Source organism: Myxine glutinosa, chromosome 5, assembly GCF_964187855.1.
Source record: "Myxine glutinosa chromosome 5, kmMyxGlut1.1, whole genome shotgun sequence".
NCBI lineage: Eukaryota > Metazoa > Chordata > Myxini > Myxiniformes > Myxinidae > Myxine > Myxine glutinosa.
In genome coordinates this window covers 104,596,952-104,612,990 of record NC_136265.1, presented here as the reverse complement: position 1 = coordinate 104,612,990, position 16,039 = coordinate 104,596,952, and the positions used below count along the sequence as shown (strand labels likewise).

The window sequence follows — 16,039 nt, the reverse complement described above, 5'->3', positions numbered from 1 at the left end:
CCTCAACTCCGCCCAGGGGGGAGCGGGTTAGCCGACCCCAGACACCCCCCCGCCAGACCCCGGGAAACTAGGTGTCGGGCACGTAGGGCGGTGTTCGGCAGAAGAGGATGGAGGAGAGCCCTCATTGACGCGACAGGTCATTTATTGTGGCCAAATTGGAACCGGTAGCCTGACAATCAGATGCAAAATTGCCGGCGTGGAGGTAGACGCCGTAGTGGACACAGGAGCTAGCGCCACGATCATCAGCCCTGTGGTCCTTGATTCGAGCGCAGGTGGCTGGGATAAGATCCAGCGCCTGCAAAATTATAGTTTGCAACTTGCTACCGGGGTAACGGCCCCGATCATAGGGCGTGGTTCTGTGACCCTCAAGTTAGGGTCGGTAAGGAGGGAAATAGATGTTTGGGTGGCGGAGGTGTGCGACCCATGTTTAATCGGGTTGGATTTGTTGACTGCCAGCGGTTGTAAAATCGACTTGTGCCGGGGGATCCTGCAAGTGGGAGTAGAAGAGCTGCCGTTAGGGGGAGTGAGCACGGCCGAGAGAGCGGAGCTGGAGGCTTCCGAGGCCGTGACCATTCCTCCAAGGGCCGAGGCGATAGTGCCGGCCCGATGGGCAGCTCGCCCAACATGGCAGGAATCCTGCGGCCTGGTCGAACCGGTGGCAGCGCAGTCCATACCGGGTTTAATCGTGGGCCGCACCCTTGTAAAAACGGACGGACCGGTAGTGGCCGTCCGAGTAATAAATATAAGTACAGAACCACGCACTATAGTGAGGGGCACGAGGGTAGCTGGCTGCACCCCAGTTGAGGAAGTCGCGACAGTGAGGGGCGAGAACGTCCAGCCGAGCCGGCCCCAGGGGGAGCCTTCAATAAGAAGTAGGAATTGGCCCGATCCCATTTGCGAGATGGTAAATCGTAGTAGCGTAGAGTTGGGAGGTACCCAGAGGGAGGCCTTACACAAACTGGTTGGGTCCCATTTGGACCTCTTCTCCTTGTCCACCGAGGATATTGGACGAACGGGCCTGGTGAAACATCAGATCCACACCGGTGAGGCCCGGCCTATTCGTCAGGCCGCCCGACGGCTCCCTTGGAGCAAGAGGGCGGAAGCTGACGAGCAGGTTTAAAAAATGCTCGACGCAGGCGTGATCGAGCCCTCGGGAAGTCCTTGGATGTCACCTGTTGTGCTGGTCAAAAAGAAGGATGGGACCACGCGGTTCTGCGTGGACTATCGCCAGCTAAACAACGTGACACTCAAGGACTCATATCCCCTGCCAAGGATTGATGACACCCTCAATGCCGTTGCGGGCTCAAATTGGTTCTCAACTTTGGACCTCAAGAGTGGGTATTGGCAGGTGGAGATGGATAGGGCAGGGAAGGAGAAAACGGCATTTTCCACAGGTAAGGGACTGTATCAGTTTACTATGATGCCGTTTGGTTTGTGTAACGCCCCCGCCACCTTTGAAAGATTGATGGAACATGTACTAGGCGGCATGCCATGGCAATCATGCCTGGTGTACCTGGATGACGTCCTAGTACATGCCAAAACGTTCCCCCAGGCAGTAGCTAATTTGGACCAGGTGTTTAGGTGCCTCAGACAGGCAGGGTTGAAACTGAGCCCCAGTAAGTGCACTTTGTTTGCCAAGGAGGTGGCCTATCTAGGTCACGTGATCGGCTGCGAGGGGGTAAAAACGGACCCAGACAAAATTAAAGCGGTAGAGGAGTGGCCCGCACCACGTACCATCAAAGAGGTGCGGGGATTTTTAGGACTCTGCTCCTACTACCGGCGCTTTGTGGCGAAATTTGCGGAGTTGGCCCGTCCCCTCCACCGGCTTACGGAGAAGGGGACGCGATTTAATTGGACGCGGGAGTGCCACGAGGCCTTCCAAAAATTGAAGGGGTGTCTAACATCCGCACCCCTTCTAGCTTACCCCACTAGCAACGGAGCATTTACCCTGCACACGGATGCGAGCCAGGAAGGATTGGGCGCAGTTTTGTCTCAGACACAGGAGGGCGTGGAGAGAGTGATTGGTTACTATAGTCGGGCCTTAAGTAGGCCCGAGCGAAATTATTGTCACTCGCAAAGAGTTATTGGCTATGCTGGCTGCCATGAACCATTTCCACCCATACTTGTACGGGCGGAAATTTTTGGTTAGAACTGACCATTCCTCCTTGCAATGGCTCCTTCGGTTCAAGGAACCGGAGGGCCAAATTGCAAGGTGGTTGGAAAAGTTGCAGCAGTATGATTTTGATGTGGCCCATAGGGCCGGGAAGGCCCATGGTAATGCGGACGCACTCTCTCGGCGTCCTTGTCTGGGGTAAAACTGCAAATTTTGTGCGAGACACGAGGAGAGGGAACAATTGGGCGATTCGGACCCGATCCTCGTCGTCCGTGCAACCCGGGTGAGAGGGCCAATTTTGCCACTAACCGCAGATGAGGAATTCGGAACTTTGGCTTGGAGCGCGGCCCAGTGGGAGGACCCCGTACTGGGACCTGGTGCACGAATGGGTGAGATTAGGGCAAAGACCTAATGGGGAAGAGGTCACCCCCCTCGGGGCACAGACCAAGGCATATTGGGCTCAGTGGAAAACCCTGGAATTGAAGGATAACATCTTGTATCGCAAGTGGGTGGAGGTTCCCTCTGATAAAACTTCCTGGCTGGTGGTAGTCCCAAATAAATTTAAGACCGATATATTGCAACAGGTGCATGGTACCCGCCCCGGCGGCCATTTGGGCAGGACAAAGACGACATCGCAGGTACGCCGGAGGTTTTATTGGGTGAATATGGGGCGCGACATACAGGACTGGTGTCGGAGATGCGACGCCTGTACTGCCAAAAAGGGACCAGCATGGAGGATGAGGGCCCCCCCTTCAATTACACCAGGTGGGGGCCCCCCTAGAGTGGGTGGCCATGGATATCCTAGGCCCACTACCCCGCACCCGCCTACTCCGCCTAGGTAATAAGTACATCCTCGTTGTGATGGACTACTTCACCAAGTGGCCGGAGGCCTACGCCCTCCCCAACCAAGAAGCAGGGGTGGTAGCGCAGGCCTTCGTGGAAGGATTTGTGTGCCGGCATGGGATTCCGCAGGAGTTGCACACCGACCAGGGACTAAATTTTGAGAACAAATTGCTGAAAGATGTGTGCAGTCTCCTGTCAATTCGGAAAACAAGAACAACGCCCTTAAGACCTCAATCTGACGGGATGGTGGAAAGATTCAACCGAACTTTAATCCAACAACTGGCACTGTTCACCGCCACCCGTCAGGATGACTGGGACGAACATCTCCCTTATTTGCTCATGGCCTACCGAACCAGCCAGCACGGGGCCACCGAGTGCAGTCCAGCGTTGCTTATGTATGGGCGGGAGTTACGGGCTCCCGCCGACTTGCTATGCGGTCCCGTGCCAGACACAGTGGTTAACCCGCCGAGGGAGGGGTACGCACGTCACCTAGAGGAAGGCATGGAGCTAGTCCATGCCTTCGCCCGCCGCCAACTCCATCTGGTGGGGGAAAAGATGAAGCGCAGGTACGACCACCGGAGCCAGGGGAGTCAGTACACTCCGGGGATGAAGATTTGGTTCTTCAATCCCCGGAGGAGGAAGGGTAGGTGCCCAAAACTCACCTCTCCCTGGCACGGCCCGGGGGTCGTCCTGTCGCAAGTCTGTGACGTGGTAGTAAAAATCAAAATGGGGCCACGAGCCCTCCCTCGGATCGTCCACGCCGACCGGATAAGGCCTTACACCGGCGAGCAGGCGCCCCCGTGGATTGCCTCGGCTTTAGATGCCGAGGCGGGACCCAGTACCTCTGAATAAGGGGGGCTTATTAGTGCCAGAGGACTGGGGGATTGATGAGCAATGGGCCCGGTGGGTAAGGGTGGCATCCCTGCCACCCTTCCCATGATGGGAGCAAATGCGCAATAGTTTATGGGGTGGCTATGACAACCGAGCCAGGGAGGGCTTGGTTATATTGATAGGGACTAGAGGTGACTATAGGTGACAAGATTTAAGTAAGAGACTTGGTACCTGTAGTGGGGACGTAGTAGCTTAGTGTTTGATAATGACGTGGGAGCGCTGAGTGTAAGGGAAGACGGAGGAGCGCGAGTTTTAGAAGGGAGTAGACAGAGCAGATGATGCAGTATGAATGGAAGTGCTGGTGAGCAGCTTCAAATGAGGCATCGGTGAGGCAATGCTCCGAGGTGTGTGTGAGTGTACAAGTGATGAATGAGAGAGCATTGCGGATGAGTGTCATGGTGAGTAGTGAGTGTTGTGGATCAGCGCGAATGCGCTTGGGGGAGAGAAGGGTGCAGGCGGCACCAAGTGTGAGTGCACAGGTGTGCACCAACAGGTGAATGGAATAAATGGTTGTGTGGAAGACATGGAGTGTGGAATATATGGAGTCTTGGAATGGATGGTCGTGGAGTGAGTATGGTGGAAAATATGGAGTGGAGTGGATGGTGCGAAGGTGTGAATGGGGGAAGAGTGGACCCCCATCACGGATACCCGGGGCGGGTAGTGTAAGTGTTAGGTAGAGGGTATAGGTAAATTGTGGTTGGATATTGGCATCTGTGGTGTGGGTGGAAGAATGATGTTTGGATGGGTGCATTAGTGTTGTGGAAATGGCTGGGCGTGTAGCCTGTTAGTGTGTGTAGTTGGTTTGGGCACTCCACCACTGTGAGGATGTCGGCCAGGTGAGGCCGCAGGTGGGCTCTGGGAGCCAGTAGAGTAGTTGTGGATGGGGCCCGAGGATCCGGAGGACGGACCCGGGTAGCCCAGTGCCAGAGGGCACCAAGGGGTGACAGAGCCAAGAGGGGCCTTCCCCAATTAGATAGGTTAGGGTGAGGAGCTACGTAAGCTCGGGTGGCAACTACAGTGGTGGAGGTGTGCAGGTGGGTAGAGCTGCTGGGAGAGCTACACGTCACAGCCCAGAAATTGTGCAAGGGCACCGGGAGATGAATCGGGGGAGTGAGACCCCAAATTGAGCAGCACCACAGATGGTCAATGGGATTTTGGTTCTTCGAACCACATAGAGTAATGAGGGCCAATGGTTTGGCAGGAGAAAGACCCCAGGTAATGTAAAGTTGTTAAAGTCATTTAGGAAATAGTTAGGATTGATGAACCTGTCGCACCATACGCAGCCACTTACCTGAGGTGATGATGATGACTCCACACCTGTGTTTTCTTTGTTTTGTGTTGCAGGAAATGAAAATTGCTGTTTGGATTTGTGAGACGCATCACGACGTGGATGAGACATTGGGGTGATTCCATCTCTCCCTCCTTAGGAGGGACTGATGATGAATTGGAGATGGCAAATTTTGATGAGAGTTGGAAATGGCAAATTTGATTGGTTAGGAGGGAGAGAGGACGAATTTGGTTTATGGGAGGAACGGGGAAGACAGTAGGGACGTTTGTTGATGTGTAAAGTAGATGTTTATGGGTAGTGTTGTGTTTTGTGGATACAGTAAGGGGTAAGGGAGGGGCAATGTAGGTTACCTGGTGGGGGGGGGGGGGGGGGCGTACGGTAGGAACGTACCTGTCTCACCTGGTTCCCATGTGCACCCAGTGTGCATTACCTTATATTGCATGCACTTTTGCGCCCTTACCACCTTACTCACTTGTCTTCTTTTGTCTCCCACCTCCGAGGATCTGGCTTTGGGGCAGAGAGAGAGGAGAGAGAGGTGCTGGCTCCGCAGTTGTGGGCCTGTACTTCTGCTGCTTGCTGCCTGGATCGATACACCATATGGACCGCAATTTTTGTGGCCGCCCACAATGGACCGCAGTTCTTTTGCGGTCAAGCACCACCCGTGATGGACCTCTGGGTCAACGTGGCACCTATGCCATACAGGTGAACCACTTTTAGTTGGCCCCCCTGACGGCCACAATTAAGAAATGGACGCGGTTGGCGCCTTTCTTTATTTCTAAAGAAGCCAGAAGGCCAAGTGCACTCCATGAAGGCAAGACCAGCGGCAGAACATCGGCCGGCTGCGACACCACCGGTGACCATGGACACTTGATTGTGCATTTTTATTGAACACTTTATTGGTGCACCGGATGGTGCTGACTGTGCATAAGGGGGTGGTGCTTTTGGTGCTTGAAAGGGGTGCTCTGCACATTATTAAAGGCCGTAGGGCCACAGGGCACTCGTGGGTTGGTGTATCGATGCTGGCATGCGTGCTCTCCCTATGCATAACATCTGCATGTGTTCCTCAAAGAACAGGTCCTGGATCGTAGTGTAAATATCAGTGTAGTCTTGTATAAATGATGCTCCCTACCGGCTGTATGTTTAGTTTGAGGATGCTTTCCGCGATTCGGTTATCCTGTGGGTGTGTTTCTGTTAGGAGAAGGGTGCAACGTCGCAGGGGGACATATTTACTCATTTGTGAACATCTGTAAAACTGTCGCACTCAGGGTTGAGTTAATAGTAGAGGGAACTACATCTGAGTGCCACACTAAAGTAGGTAAAAATTTATCGGGTCGGGCCGCCCCGAGGTCGAGAAGGGTGCCGTGTTGCGGATATGGGATTTGCATCCATCCATATCCGCTTGTAAATATTCCCCTATTTCCTCAATACTTCCCAACTCTCCCCAATCCCCCATTCCCTAGTCCCATTTTCTGTAAACAACACTCTGTAGACCCGACCTCCCCCTATTTCCCCCATTAAATGTCGCATCCAGGTCCACCGCATCTCATGTCGACAACGATAGGACATCTTGCTAGTTATTCTTAGTCTATGTCAGTTAAGGATTCGTTTCCATTAATTCTGACCCTTCGTTGCACCAGAATGTGATTGTATGGCACCGTTAGGAAGTTTAGGACCTCCCAATACCTCCCCGCAGCTCTTCCTCACAGTTCTCTTCAACAACAACAACAACAACAACAACAACAACGAGCGCAGGGAGTGCGCGTCCTCACTCCGGCTTGGTAGGAGTGGTGGGAGGACACCAGGCCTTCCCAACGAGCCGCCATCGGACATGTGCTCGACGGGGTTACCAAACAGGGGCTCCCTGTCGGCTTCTCGTCAAGGGCGGAGCCCGGTAACCCCCGCACCCAATGGAAGCGGCGGACCGGCCCCAGTTGGGGCGGAACCAACCAGCCGAGGGCGTGTCACTCCCCGCTGAGCATGCGCAGTGAGAGAGAGGTGACGTCAGAGATGCGCGCCGAGCTTGGAGCAAGCAAGACCACCTCCGAGCGCTGTGAGACCTCCCTGCATCTTTGGACTGTGCTTTATCCTGTCCCCGAGCCAAGGTTCACCTTGTGCCATCGACCTACCTGTCCATTCCTGCCATCAATCCCTGTGTAAGTCTACCTTGTCCGTTTGTCCGTGGTCTGTCTGGGAATAGATAAGACTGTATTTAAGTGCCCATCTCTTCTGTGTCTTTACCTCACTCTGCCTTGTAATCTACCCCTTTTCTCCACCACTGTAATTATACCCTCCTCCGGAGGTCTTGAGAACTGTACCCCCCTTGCGTCGTTTCCTCTTTCCCAGTCGTCGTATCCTTTCTACCATTGATTTGGCATAGCGCGATTTGGCAAACGTCTGGGTGAATCGGGTGAGTCGGGAAGAAACAGGGAACAACTGTTCGGCCGTGGTTACCTCCGCTCGGTAAATAACATCCAATCCGCGGACCGTAACAATATTGTCCGGGCCATTTTAGGATTTCTGTGTAAAATAAGCTAAGATTTAGTGATTTTTTCCCAGCTTTTTTTGTTTTGTTCCACTACAAACCAAAGAAATACAAATGTGGATACCAAGAGATTTTTTTATTTCAACAATTTTCTGGAAGAAATGGTGCATTATTTGAAAAAAGTGCAAGGGTGCCAATATTTTTGGCCACGACTGTATATATTGCAAGTTTTGCAGATTCCAAAATAAAGTTAACCAAGAGATTGAAAGTTAACCAGTGGTCGACTCTCCTTGTTCACCGGGTGACCAAAAATAAAAAGTGTTGGGAGAAATGAAGCCAAAAATGCAGGAGCAGGTTTTTCATCAGCAAAAACACCGGTTGAAGACATGGACATTGCATGTATATGTGAAAGATGGTTTCTGCTTGCTCGCAGAAGCAACATCCACGAGGGGTGTTTGTGAAGTGTTGAAGTAGAACTCCAGAACTTAGTACCCCATCCAGCAGCCTCAAACTTAGGTCCCCAACCACCCTTGGGGTTGGGTAGAGATAAAGAGATTCCCATCTTGGTTGGACAGGCAAGGAAGGCAGAAGAACCTCACACCATGGAGTGTCCATGCAATTTGCTAACGTAACAAAGTGGAGTGAGTGGATTAGCTGTGCATATATTTCCTTCCTTGATGCATCACAGAAGGGCACCCCCACCATGCCAGGGACCTTGCTCATATTATGCAGAGGTGGCGCAAGGAAAATATCGCATCCATGCGGTTTTATTGTAAAAAGCCACGGAAGTAGGGGGGCAAACGTGCATAAGGGCCAGGCAAAACGAAGGAAATGCATTTTTAAACTATTGGAGTATGCTAAAAGGAACTTTTATTGTCTGCAGGTCGACCTTTGCTGCAAGTTCCTCAGATGAGAGATTACCATTCTTCCCATCCTTTAGGAGATCCCCCACTGTGGAAATATTTTTCAACAAGAGTTTTCTCCTTACACTGATGGAAGCGAGCAGTGGGCCTTGTCGGAGAGGGTTCAAGAAAAGAGGCTCTTCCAGCAGGTCTTTCCCTGGGTGGGGACAATTTGTTCTGGTCATTTCAATTGTACACCAGGCATTCAGCATTTCCTGATAAAAAGAAGGCAATGGGTCACTGGCAATGTTTTTGGACTTGATACTGAAAATTTGCCTTTTATACACTCGGCCGAGCACTTTACTGAAAAAGTACAATGCCAGCGTGCACCATTGTGGTATTGGGTTCAAATAAAGGTATCGTTTAATTGCCTGTAGCCTGAAGGTGTGAAAGTGGCTTCAAAGGCAGGGAAAGCCCTGTCCACCTGGCTTCCAAGCCAGAAAGAGGAACCCTTCAGCAAGGGGCACACTCAGAATTCCGAGAGATACCGAATGCTTCCCATTCCAAAAGCAGTCCACCAAACTTCCTTTGCATCTTAGCCAGAAACCAATCAGGAACACTTCTGCGACTCTCTGGGACTGACACAATCTGTCAATTTCCCGACCCAGATCTCAGTCAATGGAGTATCTTCTCTTCTGGACTTGGTTATGACAAACTTCCCTGCAAATGTCTGCTGCTCTTCTTCTACTCCAATCGGGTCTTCTGATCATGTGCTTGTTAAAGTGGACATCTCTCTGGCCATTCTCGGAGAGCCTCCTCAGCGCCGACGAGTCTGGCATTTCACTCAGGCTGACTGGCACGGTCTGCAAGCAGCCATCAATCATCTGGACTGGTCTCCCATCTCTACTGCCTCTGACATCAATTATTCTTGGGAATTCCTCACAAGCAAACTGCTCTCTCATGCACAGATTTATCCCATCTCGTCTTCAGTTGTCTTACCCTTCCTCCCGTCCATGGTACACTGAATCTTGTGGTGAGGCAGTTGCCCTGAAAAAACTTGTCTTTGCCTCTCGGAAGGCAAATCCAACAGATGGCAATCTCAGTTCCTTCCACCAAGCTTGGAACAAGTGTGTGTCTACCCTCAGGAGTGCCAGGAAGCACTATCTCTCCACACTCAAGATTGAACTCTCAAACCTGTCTCCTTCCTCCAAATCCTGGTGGCGTCTGGTCAAATCCGTTTCTGGTGTTTGTTCCCCCTCCATCCCCTCCTATACCTCAAATGGCTACACAGTTGACACCGCACATGACAAAGCCGATTGCCTCAACTCTGTGTTTACCTCAAAATCTTGTGTCCCAAACCCATCTCTCTCTGTTTCCACCTTTCCCAGTCGAACCCAACTGCTCCTGGCCTCTGTGTCCTTCTCTCCTGACAAGGTGGAGAAGTTTTTGTCAAACCTCGACTCTGATTCTGCAACTGGACCAGACTGCATAAGCCCACGGGTCCTAAAATCCTGCGCTGCCGCTCTATCTCACCCTCTCTCTGTTCGTTTAACCCTCTCTTTTGCTCAAGGTCATCTACCAGCATCTTGGAAATCAGCAAACATTACCGCTTTACACACAAAATGTGCAAAAACAGATCCTTGCAACTACAGACCAAACAGCCTGCTCCCAATAATCTAAATAATCAGCAAAGTCATGGAATCCATCATTGCTTCAGATATCAAATCCTTCCTCTTCTCCAATGGCTTGATCTCTGATCATTAATTTGGATTCAGACCAGGTCATTCTACTCTGGACATGTTGCTTCTGCTATCTCAACAATGGATGGAGGTCCTCAATGCCAAACAGGAAATCAGAGCTGTCTCCCCATGACATATCACGTGCCTTCGATACGGTCTGGCACACAGCTCTGCTCACCAAACTCTCCTCCTATGGCATCCATGCAAATCTCCACTCATGGCTTGCGGACTTCCTCTCTGGTCGTAGGCAACGGGTGGCCCTGAATGGATTTCTCTAATCTCCCCCTTCCTGTTCTGGCTGGAGTTCCCCAAGGTAGCGTTCTGGGCCCTGTGCTATTTTTTGGGGATACAAGATCGAGGCTCGTGGAAGAGCAAAAGAGAGAAAGAGCGAAAGACTCTCTGGAATATCCTCTCTATCTCTTTGCTGACGACTCCACCATCTGCCGCTCCATTCCTTATCCCTCAGATCGGCAGTCTGCAGCCTCCTCACCCTCTGCAGACCTGGACAAAATCACAGACTGGTCAAACAAGTGGAACATGTCTTTCAATCCTGACAAATCTCATACTCTTACTATGTCTCTCCGAAAAGACCGACTGGAAAACCCTCCCATCTACTTTCTCAACAATCCTCTCCAAGAAGTTCTGTCGCTCAAGCTTTTGGGTCTCACTATCTGCCATGATCTTTCTTGGGAAAACCACATTTCCAAGCTGGCCTCCAAAGCCAGTCGCCGACTGAGCATCCTCCGTCGTGCGAAGTCCTTCCTTGGCACACCTGAGCGCCTCACCACATACAAGGCTTTCATCCGCAGCTCAATGGAATACTGTGCCCCCCTCTGGGCCAGTGCTCCTGCCTCACACCTAGCTCGGCTTCACGCTGTTGAAACCAAAGCTTTCAGAATCATTGGAATCTCCTGCGATGAAGCTAACTCCGAGGGCCTTTCACTCACTCACCGCAGGCAGGTTGGTGGTCTTTCTGTCTTCTACCGACTCCTCTCCGGCCTTGCTCCCCCAGCTCTCTTTGTGCTCTGTCCCCCTAATATTCCTACAGGTCGCACAAGATCTGCCAGCACCCCTCTTATGGTTAAACTGCCAAAATCTAGGCTCTCTGCTCACCTTCACTCTTTCATTCCCCTTTTCTCCCGCCTCTGGAACAAACTCCCCCCCACTCCCTTCAATCCCACTCCTCCCAGCACTTCCCGCAAACACGAGAACATCATCAGCATAAGAAGAAGCAAAAAGAAAGAAGGGACTATTACAGCCCGGTACCATGATGCCAGTTAACCTTCGCCTCATCAGACAGAAGAGAAAAGGCTCAATACTCAAGGAATACAGCTGGCCAGACAAAGGACACCCTTGCCTTATTCCACCCTCAAAAGGAAGAGGTGCGAGTAAGAAACCATTGACTTTAATGAGGCACTCTGCAGAAGTGTAGTGTCCAAAGCATACCTACATATCTCCTCCTTAACCCGAAGGATAGCAAGGTATCAAAGAGGTAATCATGGTTCACTCGATCAAATGCTTTCTCCTGATTTAAAGAGAGGAACCCAATTTGAGTTTTAGTCATGTCCGCATAGTGTATGAAGTCCCTGACCAAATATATATTATCATATATTGTTCTGCCAGGGACAGCATATGATTGGTCAGAGACCACTATTTTTGTCAACAGGTCCCAGACGATTTGACAACACTTTTGCCATTATTTTGTCGTCCACACATAACAGACACTGGACGGTAGTTCCTTGTGTCTCTCAAGTCTCCCTCCTCAAGAATCAAAGCCAAGGTTGCTCGACACCAAGACTGTGGCATTTGGCCTGCATCACATGCTTCCTGGGCTACACTTAGATAGTCCTTTCCAATCATATAGCAGACTTTTTTGTGAACTGGCAAGATAGGCCATCAATTCCAGGGGACTTATCTATCGACAGACTATGGAGAGCAGTTGCAAATTCATCCAGAGTCAAAGGAGCATCTAGTCGTTCTCGATCCTCTGGAGCAGCCACTGGGAGGTTATTCCACAAAGAATATCCCCCCCCCACCCAGTACAATTGTGCATAGAAGGCTCAAATTCGTTCATGAACACTTGTGCAATTATCAAGTACCGAGCCATCTTCAGCCAGAACACTGCATATAGTTTTAGATCGACCCTTGCGTTTTTCCAAAGCTTTAATATAGCTCAGGGAATATTCATCTTCAAATAGTAACTGCAACTGCGAGTGCACATACGTACTTCATACTGCTACACGCTTTCAGAGTGTTCTTTTTTTTCTTCGTACTTATGCAATTCAGCAGGGATAAGTGTTGTCAGGCGAAGCTCGACAGAAGCTTCTCTTCTGGCCTCCTTATCTCCATCCCAAGTGTTTTGCTCGTTCCGTATGAGTACTCCTGGCACCAAAATTTCAGCCGTATCTTCCCCACATTCCACCAGAGTCCAAGAGAGCAGAAATCTCGTTTTCTGTTTCTCCAAGCTTGCCAAAAGTTATGAAATACCGAAAGAAAATCTTCATCCTGAACTAAGGCATTGCTGAAGTGCCAGAGACCAGTACCACACCTTGTCTCAGCCAGAGAAAGCTTTATCCAGACCAGATTATGATCCGTAAAATGCGCGAATTTGATACCGCAGTCACTGATATTCCTACACCAACTGTAGGACAGATATATTCTGTCTAGTCGGGATTGCGAGATATGGCAACCCCTGATGTTAGTGTATGGAAATGACCTGTCTGTGGGGTGCTGTACACGCCAAATGTCTCTCAGGTTTAGCTGCATTATTGTTTCTTGTAATACTTCAACAGAAGGACCGTGTGGCTCTTGACCCACGCGATTGAGGGAGGGATTGAGAGTGCAGTTAAAGTCACCTCCAATAATTATGACTACTTCATCAGGTAAGGTAAGCATAAATCTCCGCATGAGGTTGAAGAAACGCACTCTCCCAGCTCCAACACGTGGTGCATAAACGTTCACGAGGTTAATAACAACATCCTCAAACCGCGTTTTCACATGCACCAAACGGCCTAAACTGACCTCATTTATCACAAGTGTATCGGCCTTGAAGGATGATGAGAAGAGGACAGCCACCCCACAGGACGTATCTGTTAAGTGACTAAAATACACCGATCCTTGCCATTGACTTCTCCATCTGAAAGCATCAACCTGAGTTGTGTGGGTCTCTTGTAGAAACGCCACTCAAAGTTTCTCCTTCAAACAGAGGGACATTACTTGATGCACCCGGAATGCATATTTACATCCGCTGACGCTCAATGATCCAAGACAAAAACCTATTGCGGTCATTATGTAAATAAAAATTCTTTGTTTTCATAAAGTAGAAAAACCCAACCTAAGTCAGTTGATTCTTAGACCCATAGATCAACAGTTGTGAAAGAAACTTCCCGACTCGGACTTGTTCAGCCGAGCCTGAAGCCTCACTTTTGTGTCCTCTTCTCAGTGCATCTAGAGAATGCACAAGTAAATTGTCGTCTTTCCACCTTTTCAAGGCAGTTTCAAATTTCTTCTGACTATGTAAACTTATTTCAAAGAACTCAAAAATTTCATTGCCAGGAATGCAAGAAAGATGTCCTGAAGGCAGTTCCGACTCAAAGGTCATCATCGCTCCTTGATCTTCCCAGTCCCCCATGCTCTCCTCGTCGCACTGCCTGGGATCTCATGGGCTCTCCCCTTTGTTTTGTCTTCACTGTGCCCCTCACCCTCTACCTCGTCTTTACTTAAAACAGGCTTAGCAGAGGCTTCTGGCAACACAGATGAAAATTCCTCCGGTATTACTGGTGCAGTTATTGTTTCTCCACTAGACAAAGCTGTATGAATTGAGTATACTACTTCCAAGGGATTTTTTTTTTTTTTTTTTTTTTTTTTTTTTTTTTGTATACAAGATCGAGGCTCGTGAAAGAGCGAACATTAATTACACAGAAAGACAAACCGACACATAAAACATATAACATAGGGAGCGGTAGACAAGATGGGGAGAGAGGGGGAAGGACACAAACACAACATTTGAGAGCAGGGACCGAGAGACATGGAGACATCGAGAGATCTGAGAGAGGGCGAGGGCTTTGGGGGGGGGGGGGGAGGGAAGGGGGCAGTGGGAGAGGTATAAAACATATGGACACTGCCAGGACTTCCAGGAAAGAAGTTGGAATTTCAAACAAGGTGGATCTGGGGTGAATTAGCGGGGGTAGAAAAGATCAAGGTTTTGGATGGGGGAAGATAAGAGATGGTGGTGAACAGCTGTTTTAAAGACCTGGAGGGAGGAGTGGGATTGAAGGGAGTGAGGGAGTTTGTTCCAGAGGCGGGAGAAAAGAGGAATGAAAGAGTGAAGGTGAGCGGAGAGCCGAGATTTCGGCAGTTTAACCATCAGAGGGTTGCTGGCAGATCTTGTGCGACCTGTAGGAATATTTGGGGGACAGAGCACAGAGAGAGCTGGGGGTGCAAGGCCGGAGAGGAGTCGGTAGAAGACAGAAAGACCACCTACCTGCCTGCGGTGAGTGAGTGAAAGGCCCTCAGAGATAGCTTCATCGCGGGAGATTCCAATAATTCTGAAAGCTTTGGTTTCAACAGCGTGAAGCCGAGCTAGGTGTGAGGCAGGAGCACCGGCCCATAGGGGAGAACAGTATTCCATTGAGCTGCGGATGAAAGCCTTGTATGTGGTGAGGAGCTCAGGTGTGCCGAGGAAGGACTTCGCACGACGGAGGATGCCCAGTCGGCGACTGGCTTTGGAGGCCAGCTTGGAAATGTGGTTTTCCCAAGAAAGATCATGGCAGATAGTGAGACCCAAAATCTTGAGCGACAGAACTTCTTGGAGAGGATTGTTGAGAAAGTAGATGGGAGGGTTGTCCAGTCGATCTTTTCGGAGAGACATAGTAAGAGTGTGAGATTTGTCAGGATTGAAAGACATGTTCCACTTGTTTGACCAGTCTGTGATTTTGTCCAGGTCTTCAGAGAGTGAGGAGGCAGCAGACTGCCGATCTGAGGGAAGAGGAATGGAGCGGCAGAGAGTGGAGTCATCAGCAAAGAGATAGAGAGGATTTTCGATAGAGTCAGAGAGATCATTGATGAAGACCAGAAAAAGCACGGGGCCCAGAACACTGCCTTGGGGAACTCCAGCCTGAACAGGAAGAGGAGATGAGAGAAACCCATTCAGGGCCACACGTTGACGACGACTAGAGAGGAAGTCCGCCAGCCATGCGTGGAGATTTCCATGGATACCAAAGGAGGAGAGTTTGGTGAGCAGAGCGGGGTGCCAGACCGTGTCGAAGGCACGTGATATGTCGAGGGAGACAGCTCTAATTTCCTGTTTGGCATTGAGGACCTCCATCCATTGTTGAGACAGCAGAAGCAGCATGTCCAGAGTAGAGTGACCTGGTCTGAAACCAAATTGATGATCAGAGATCAAGCCATTGGAGAAGAGGAAAGATTTCATATCAGAAGCAATGATGGATTCCATGACTTTGCTGATAATTGGGAGAAGGCTGATTGGTCGGAACCAGGAGTTCATCCATTTGAGGTGTTTTCCATGAAGCGTGCCTGTCGACTTCCCTTTCTGCGCATCTTGTGGATACAGAGGAAGTACTCAACACCTCAATCCATACAGGCACGAACTCAGCTGCTTCTTGATTGGTTCTTTTAGTATACTTTCTTCAACAGAAATGGACTCCGTAGTTTAATTTGAGCATGCGGGGGTATTTTTTTCTTTGAGGAACTTCCACTGTGGATGTAGCTTCAATTGGCTTATTGTTAAGCTTCTTTGTAGCTGGATGTACCATCTTCACAACAGACCTCTTAGTCTCCTTTAACTCTGCCAAGTCAGGAGATGTCACCGGGTCGGTCGTC

At 50.2% G+C, this 16,039-nt stretch overlaps 1 protein-coding gene and 1 long non-coding RNA gene across 5 annotated transcripts in view; both read right to left on the bottom strand.

Moving 5' to 3' along the window:
* The window catches only part of COPS5 (COP9 signalosome subunit 5), a 96,851-nt gene that overhangs the window by 64,961 nt on the left and 15,851 nt on the right, over positions 1 to 16,039 (bottom strand). The window lies entirely within an intron of this gene.
* Positions 7,739 to 9,036, bottom strand: LOC137427303 (uncharacterized). The gene is made up of 2 exons (XR_010984477.2): positions 8,606 to 9,036; positions 7,739 to 8,146 (listed from the first exon to the last, which is right to left on the bottom strand). It is a non-coding gene; the product is annotated as an uncharacterized LOC137427303 (long non-coding RNA).